Source organism: Acinonyx jubatus, chromosome A3 (assembly GCF_027475565.1).
Source record: "Acinonyx jubatus isolate Ajub_Pintada_27869175 chromosome A3, VMU_Ajub_asm_v1.0, whole genome shotgun sequence".
NCBI lineage: Eukaryota > Metazoa > Chordata > Mammalia > Carnivora > Felidae > Acinonyx > Acinonyx jubatus.
In genome coordinates, this window is record NC_069388.1 from 122,462,821 (window position 1) to 122,470,447 (window position 7,627).

The 7,627-nt window shown below is 48.9% G+C and overlaps 1 long non-coding RNA gene across 1 annotated transcript; it reads right to left on the minus strand.

Annotated features, from left to right (window-relative positions):
• Nucleotides 1–1,365: 1,365 nt before the first annotated feature.
• On the minus strand, nt 1,366–7,616 carry LOC128311303 (uncharacterized). The gene is made up of 3 exons (XR_008289656.1): nt 7,262–7,616; nt 5,528–5,619; nt 1,366–2,133 (listed from the first exon to the last, which is right to left on the minus strand). It is a non-coding gene; the product is annotated as an uncharacterized LOC128311303 (long non-coding RNA).
• Nucleotides 7,617–7,627: the final 11 nt, after the last annotated feature.

Consider the following 7,627-nt stretch of genomic DNA (forward strand, 5'->3'; position numbering starts at 1 on the left):
TTCTATCTGAGGAGAGAACTTGCCACACGCAGGCACTACACGCACATCCCTGCACCCACATCACACCCTGCCTTCTACGGCTGCTGTGAGCTCCTTCCCCTTCAGAGCCCACCCCAGCGTCTCCCCTGGGGCCTTGGAATGCCTAACTTCTCCAGCAGTGCTATTTACCAGGCCTGGTGCCAGGGGTAGTGCTAAGTGCTGTCACAAAGAGCTGAGTTCAGAAGGCTTAGGCGCGCCCGGGGCTGAGGTTGCAGGGGAGGGGGCTGTGAAGATGAGTTTCTACCCACCTTTCCCAGGTGCACCATCACAGCCCCAGTGCCGCTAACGTGTGCCGGGCACCGTGCTGAACCTTTCACGGTGCTTCTCTCCTTTTACCGTCCCAACACCTCTCTGAGTAGGTACTAGTATGTCCCCAATTCATAGGGGAGCAAATCAAAGCACAGAGAGGCTAAGTTACTTGCTCGAGGCCACACAGCTAAGGTGGTCTAAGAATGTGAGGAGGAATTGCATCTGGTGGCCGCCTGAGATGGTGGGGGTGAGCGAGACAGACGTGGCCCTCAGCTTCCCCGCCCCTAACAACCTCGGCACAAGCACCCCTTGCCCACACGGGGCTGAGTCAGGGAAAGCCCTTTGGCTTCTCTGAAGCCAGGTCGTTGGGAGATGGGGACAGGCTGCTGTGGGCCGAGCAGCCCCGCCCCAGGAAGTGGCTCAGGATGAATCAGTCTGGCGGCACCTGGGAGGGTGAGACTGGTTGGCATACCTGCCTGCCTGAGAGCTTCCTGTCCAAGCCTCCAATGAAGGCTGCTGCAGAGGTGGAGCTGGGCAGCACTGCAGCTCTGGACACGTTTATCAAATGAATGAACTACAGCCCACCTTCCTCAAAAAAAAAGCTATCTTTATAGACAAAGAGTCCTCAGGTCTCCCTAGGGTGGTGGTGTGGGTAGCATCAGATGATAAACACGGTCCCCCAAGGGGACGGCTTTGGGGAAGGAACTCTGGTTTGGATGTGGAAATTCCAGTGCTATTTACAGAGGATGTGTTTATTCTCTTTTTTTCTCCTGCTGACATCCTAGCAAATATCAGACTCAACTTCAACGGCAAGCAAAACTATACATCAGAAATGGGCAGGTAGCATAATGGTGAGGCAGGGCGTGGGGATGGCGACAGAGAAGCAGGACGTAGAGTCCAGGATGCTCACAATCCCCCAGGCACCTGGTGTTTTAGAGCCGCCTGAGCACAAAGGTGCCAACAGTACATTTAGTTACACAGTTCCCAATATCCGTGAAAACAACATGTAAGTTTCATGGAAGAAACAAAAATTTCCCATGGGCCTCTCATTCTTCGTGTGTCACTTCGGACTCCAGTGGAGCCCCCTCTGCATGCCTGCCACCTGCTGAGCATGGTCCCCAGCAGTGTGAGCAGAACAGTCTGTATGGGCTTCAGATTCTGAAAACACCCCATCGTGTGAACAGCCTATTTCTCATCAAGACTTCTTTTGGGGACCGAGGTTGTTAGGTGACTTGAGTCAAATCCAAAATTTAAGACAGTCCAGCACTGGGGAGCTGGTGGGGTCGTATCATGGACAGCATCTTTGGAACAACCCCCGTCTCCCTCCTCCCCCCACATAACTGTCCTCCCCACACTCTCTTGGGTTGCATGCAGGAGGCCAAATTGACCAGAGTATTGTCAGAGTTAGATTCTCTGGCAAGGGGTGGAAAATCCAGGATAACAGTTTTTGAAGCAACGCAGAGGTCCATCATCCACACGTGTGCATGGGCAGGGCAAGGCTGGTGTGCCGCCTCACTGGCTGGGCACCTGATGCTCCTAACCTGGTCCTCTGCCAGGCATGGTCTCTGTTCTCAAGTTCACTTCCTGTCCAAGATGACTGCTCCAGCTGTAGCCATATCTGCATCCCTACCAAGAGGAAAGAAAAAAGGAAAGAAGGAACTGTCCTTCCCTTTGACGCTCCCTGAACGTATGTACAACCATCTCTGCTCGTTCCCTGAACGTACGTACGACCATCTCTGCTCATGTCCCGTCATCAGGCAGCTACATAGAGCTGTGGCGATGCTGGGAAAGAGAATCTTCATTTTGGATGGCCAAAGGGCCAGTTGAAATTGAGGTGTTCTTTTACTGAAAAAGGAGAAGAAAACAAATATAGGAAGCAACGAGTGGTATCCGCTCAGGCAGTCAGCAATAAAAGGCTCCATGTTTCATAATGGTAGGGCCATTCAAAATCAAATGACAACGAGATATTTTACTTGCAATCAGAGTGGCAAAATATAAAAGGTCCAATAAATGCCAAGTCATACAGAGGATGTAGAAAAATGGGCACTCTCATAACTGCTGCTGAGAGTATAAATTGCTATGGACCCTTTTGGAGAGCAATTTGTTTAGAGAAATTAGAGCAATTCCTAAGAAAGCTCAATATATTTGTACCTTAAACTCAGCTCTATCTACTCTTAGAGAAAGTCTCTGCACGCACTCAAGGAGAAAAGCACAAGAATTGATTGCAACATTGTGTATAATATTGAAAAACTGGAAACAACCAAATGTCCATGGATAAATAAACCATGGTATATGCATACAATAAATGATAATGCAGCAGTTAAGTGACCCAGAGCCGCCACATGTATCAACATGGCTAAAGGAGAAGACTCCATTGTAATGTTTCATTTCATACAAAAATAATAAAAAGAGAAGAAAGAAGATCCTGTTAAGATTAGATAAACTGAGTGGTAGTCGCATAGGTCTTCATTATATTATTATTTTGGGGGGATTGCAACTGAGGTGGGGTTCTTTTGCATTGTTTTTTATCGTAAAATACACACAATGCAAAATTTACGATTTCAACAATTTTAAGTGTATGACTCAGTAGCATTAAGTGCATGCATGTTGTGCAACCATCACCACCTTCCCTCTCTAGACCTTTTTTCATCTTCCCAAACTAAGACTCCATACCTAGTAAGCAATAATGTCCCATTCCCTCCTCCCTTCAAACCCAAGCAAAGACCACTGTTCTATTTTCTGTCTCTATAAATTTGACTACTTCAGAAACCTCACATAAATGGAATCAGACAGTATTTGTCCTTTTGTGACTGACTGGTTTATTTCACTTAGCATAAAGTCTTCAAGGTTCATCAATGTTATAGCATGAATCGGAATTTCCTTCCTTTTTACGGCAGAATGATATTCCCACTTTATGTTTACATCACATTTTGTTTATCCACTCATCTGTCAGTGGCTACAAGGGTGGCTTCCACCTTTTAGCTGTTGTGAATAATGCTGCTGTGAATACAGGTGTGCAAATATTTGTCTGAGTCCCTGGTTTTAATTCTTTTAGGTATAGACCCAGAAGTGAAATTGCTAGATCATATGGTAATTGTTTTTAATTTTTTGAGGAACATTATTCTTTATTATATGTTTGAAATGGTCCACAATAAAACAATTAACTGTCTTTAAAATGTTTCATGACAAGGGGCGCCTAGGTGGCTCAGTTAAATAAATGTCCGACTTCAGCTTAGGTCATGATCTCGCGGCTCATGGGTTTGAGATCCGCATTCGGCTCTGTGCTGACAGCTCAGAGCCTGGAGCCTGCTTTGGATTCTGTGTCTCCTCTCTCTGCCCCTTGCCTGCTCACACTCTTTCTCTCTCTCTTTCTTAAAAATAAATAAACATTTTAAAAAAATGTTTCATGACAAGAAGTTACTTTGTCTTAGTAAAAAGTTGTGCTTTTACCATCTTGAAGTAAGAATGCCCTTACACGCGTCTGATATTCTTTGGGAAGTCCTTGACATTGGCTCCCCCGAATTCAAGCCCCTTGAAGGTTAATCTGCACCCATTCTGATACTCAAGCTCTGCTTGCCAGTCATGGCTTCAGGTGGGTGTGGAACCAATTCCGGCCAGTGAGATGGGAAAAGAAGCCACGTGGGTGGCTCGGTTGGTTGAGCATCCCACTCTTGATTTCAACTGAGGTCATGATCTCACAGTTGGTGGGTTGGAGCCCTGCATCGGGCTCCGCACTGACAGTGTGGAGCCTGCTTGGAATTCTCTTTGTCTCCCTCTCTCTCTGCCCCTCCCCTGCTTGCACCTTCTCTCTCAAAATAAATAAATAAACTTAAAAAAAAAAAAAAAAAGAAGTGTAGGGGAGATGATCTCATTTCTGGACGTGGCTGTATTAGCTGAGATGGCTGGAAACACTTCAGCCATCTTGCCACCAGGCTGAGGGTGGAGCCACACCAGGACGGTGGCGGTTTTGGTTGTACCATTAGTAATGCAGGTAAGGTACATGCAATAAACGTCCTATTATTCCAGCTGCTTGAGGGGAAGCTATTAGGTAAGGTTAAAAACATCTCCACCGATTTAATAAATGACTTCTAAAGTAAAGAATTAAACAAGTAATATGTATGTATTGTCATTTAATAAATTAATATTATAGAGTAAACTTAAAAATTCTCCTATAACTGTCCGCACCCCATTTTCCTCCCCTATAGGAGAAATGTATTATGTATAATAGTCTGTGTATATTACACACGTTTTTCTTATAAGAAAATTGTGGCCAGACTATATATAGATCACTCTTTAACTTGCCTTTTTCACCTAAAAACAAGCTTTGAAAAATGTCCCATGTCAAGACTGCTTTATTTTAAAAAGTGTTGTATAGTTTTCCACTGTGTGGGAATATCCACATTTATTTCATTTTTTCTTTACTGATGAACATGTAAACATGCCTCTTGGGACACTCGTGAAAATACTTCTGAAAAATAAATTCACTGGGGCAGAGTCCCTGAGTTGAAGGCTAAGTCCATTTTATTTTATTAAAAAAAATTTTTTTTTAAAAAGAGAAAGAGAGTGCGTGCGTGCATGCTACGTGCACACAAACAGGGGAGGGGCAGAGAGAGAAGGAGAGGCAGAATCCCAAACAGCCTCCATGCCATCAGTGCAGAGCCCGATGTGGGGCTTGAACTCATGAACCGTGAGATCATGACCTGAGCCAAGATCAAGAGTGGGATGCTTAACCGACTGTGCCACCCAGGCGCCCCAAGTGCATTTTAAGCTTTGACAGATGCCAACTTGCTCAGAGGATGCCTGTGCCAGTTCAGGTGTCTCACGCAGTGAAGGGCAGCCGGTGCCCGAGGTACCACACGCACCACGCAGGGCTGGCCTCTTCTTGCCTGCTCTCCACAGGCTGCCCCGCTTCCAAGTGGCAACAGGTGCCCATGGGAAGAATGAGAGAAATGGGGTGGGGGAGATGCTGGCCCTGCCTTCCCAGAATTTTCTTTCTCTTAGTGGGAAAAGGAAGCAACATTCAAGGCAGTTATGACTCACCAGGGATGATACTGAACATACTTAATAAGCCATGTTAGGAACACAAGTCGGATGGAGACCCTGCCTTAGTCCCTCCACAGGGGAGGATAGAAGCCCCCTGCTCAGCCAGACATTAACCCTTAAGATGTTAGGTGTATGAAGGCTTGGTGGGGCTCCCAAGGAAGGGGCCGATGAGTACAGCAGGGATGGACGGCCATACCTGTGCATATGTACCAATGTTGCTGTCACATTCCAAAGGGCTGTATCTCTGAGGCAGCTTCTCAAGGAAGAGGCTTTCCTGCAGAATTTGGGCTGGGGGAGAAGCAAGCAGGGGTCAGCTGGGCCAAAGGCAAGCCCTGACCTTCTAGTTCCCTTCTTTCTGTACATGTTTCTTTGGGATCCCTCTGTTGGGTCCTTCCTCTTCCTAGTCTGCCCAAAGAAATACACATTGATCTGGGGCAAATGCACCGTTGGAAAGAAACACTAAACTGGTGATTTTTGAAAAGACTCCATCAAACCCCCCAGACCCCAACTTTCTCGATTTTGTGCAGTAGAGAAAAGCAGGATCCTGAACTGACCTATTTTCCCTCCACATTGGGTTGAGAGGACCAGAGAACTAACCTCAGACCCGTGGAGCCAGCCCCTGGGAGACACATGGATTTTCTACTAAAAGGGCCTTTTAACCCAGCAGGACTCTCTGAGCTCCTGGAGAGACCCTGCCTGGTGCCATGCTGTTGGAGGATCCGTGATGCCAGGCACTCAGAGACCCTGCAGTAGGCCCCAAGAACCCTGATAAGGATCTCTTATCCCCCAAAGACAAAGCTGAGGAAACAGAGACCACAAAACAGGAGTTGCCCAAGGTCAAACAGGGATTCAGGGAAGGGGCAAAAACAGGGCTATGTTGCTGTTCAGGGGCCTCACCTTTTAGTGCTCTGACAGGGGAGTGTGGCTGAGACGGGGACACAGGAAGCTGCATAGTGCCTGGAAAACCTGCTGGGTAGGTGGAGAACCCAGGGCCCACAGTGGATGGTCCTGCCTGTATAGCCCAGGACCCAGGAACGTTTAAACCATTTAAAGAGAAACACTGGAAACTGCTGAGAGGCCAAGACACCTCAGGAGAACTTTTTGGTTCCCAATTCAGACCAACTGAGGCCTGCCCTGCCCACTGCCTGCAGAAGGTGGGTGAGGAGGACGCCATCTTTGGTCTCCAGGTCCAGGTACGAAGGTCATTTGGCGCCATCTCTCCTGCCTACCAGACTGCAGGCAGCGCCTGGCAGCTTCTTCCCCTTTTCCCTCAAGGCCATTTGTGCGACACCCAGAGGCCTTCCACAGCCTTTTTGCACAGAGGTGGCTGACTGGTGTTGGAAACCCTGAGGCCTAGGACGTCTTAGGGACTCACGAAGGAGCAGGAACTCAAGCGGCCCTCATCAGATCCGCTGGCCAGAGGCTGTCTGCCCTGGGAAGAAAGCCGTTTATTTTTCCTTTTAGCTAAGAGGACGAAGGGAGAGGGCAGTCTTCCATCGAAAGACACAGAAAACTTTCTTCCTTTCTTTTTCTTTCTTTCTTTCTTTCTTTCTTTCTTTCTTTCTTTCTTTCTTTCTTTCTTTCTTTCTTTCTTTCTTTCCTTCCTTCCTTCCTTCCTTCCTTCCTTCCTTCCTTTCTCTTCTTTCTTTCTTTCCTTTTCTCTTTTTCTTTCTCTCTATTTTTACAGCCCGTCCTGAGCATGTACCTCTGTTCAAAGTAAGGCCCCAAGTTTCCACCACTTTCTGGCGTGATGGCAGAACGCGAGGGCCTGTGGGAACCTGTACTTGGGGAAGTGAGGACGCAGGGACCCCTTTGGCAGCCGAAGGAGAGGCAGGGGAGGGCTCCATCGGTTTAAGGCCCCATCACCCCGGGGCCCCGCACAGCCCGGAAAGCTGTCCCGCCGCCGCCGGGATCTCGGAGTTGAACACACCTGGAGGACGCTGGGTGCCCACGCCCAGAGGGCGCTGTAAGATTGGCGCCCACGGTCGAAGACCGACGCCCGCTCCTCCCGCCCCTCTCACGGTCAGCGCCCCCAATATACTGAGCCAGGGCGGAAGGGGGTGCCCCGATCCCTCCACTCGGGAGCAGCGGAGCTGAAACGCCACTCACAACAGCCTGTGGGAACCACAGCTCCGGAGGAAGGCGAGGTCCCCCCGGCGGTGCGGGAGGGGGCGGGGATGGGGGCGGGGCCAGGGCGCCGGGGGTGGGGCGTTCCAAGGGGGCCGGGCTGGGTGGCTCAGGGGGCGGGGTCCTAGGGGGTGGGGACTGGGGCTGGCCCCGAGACTAGGCGAGCTGG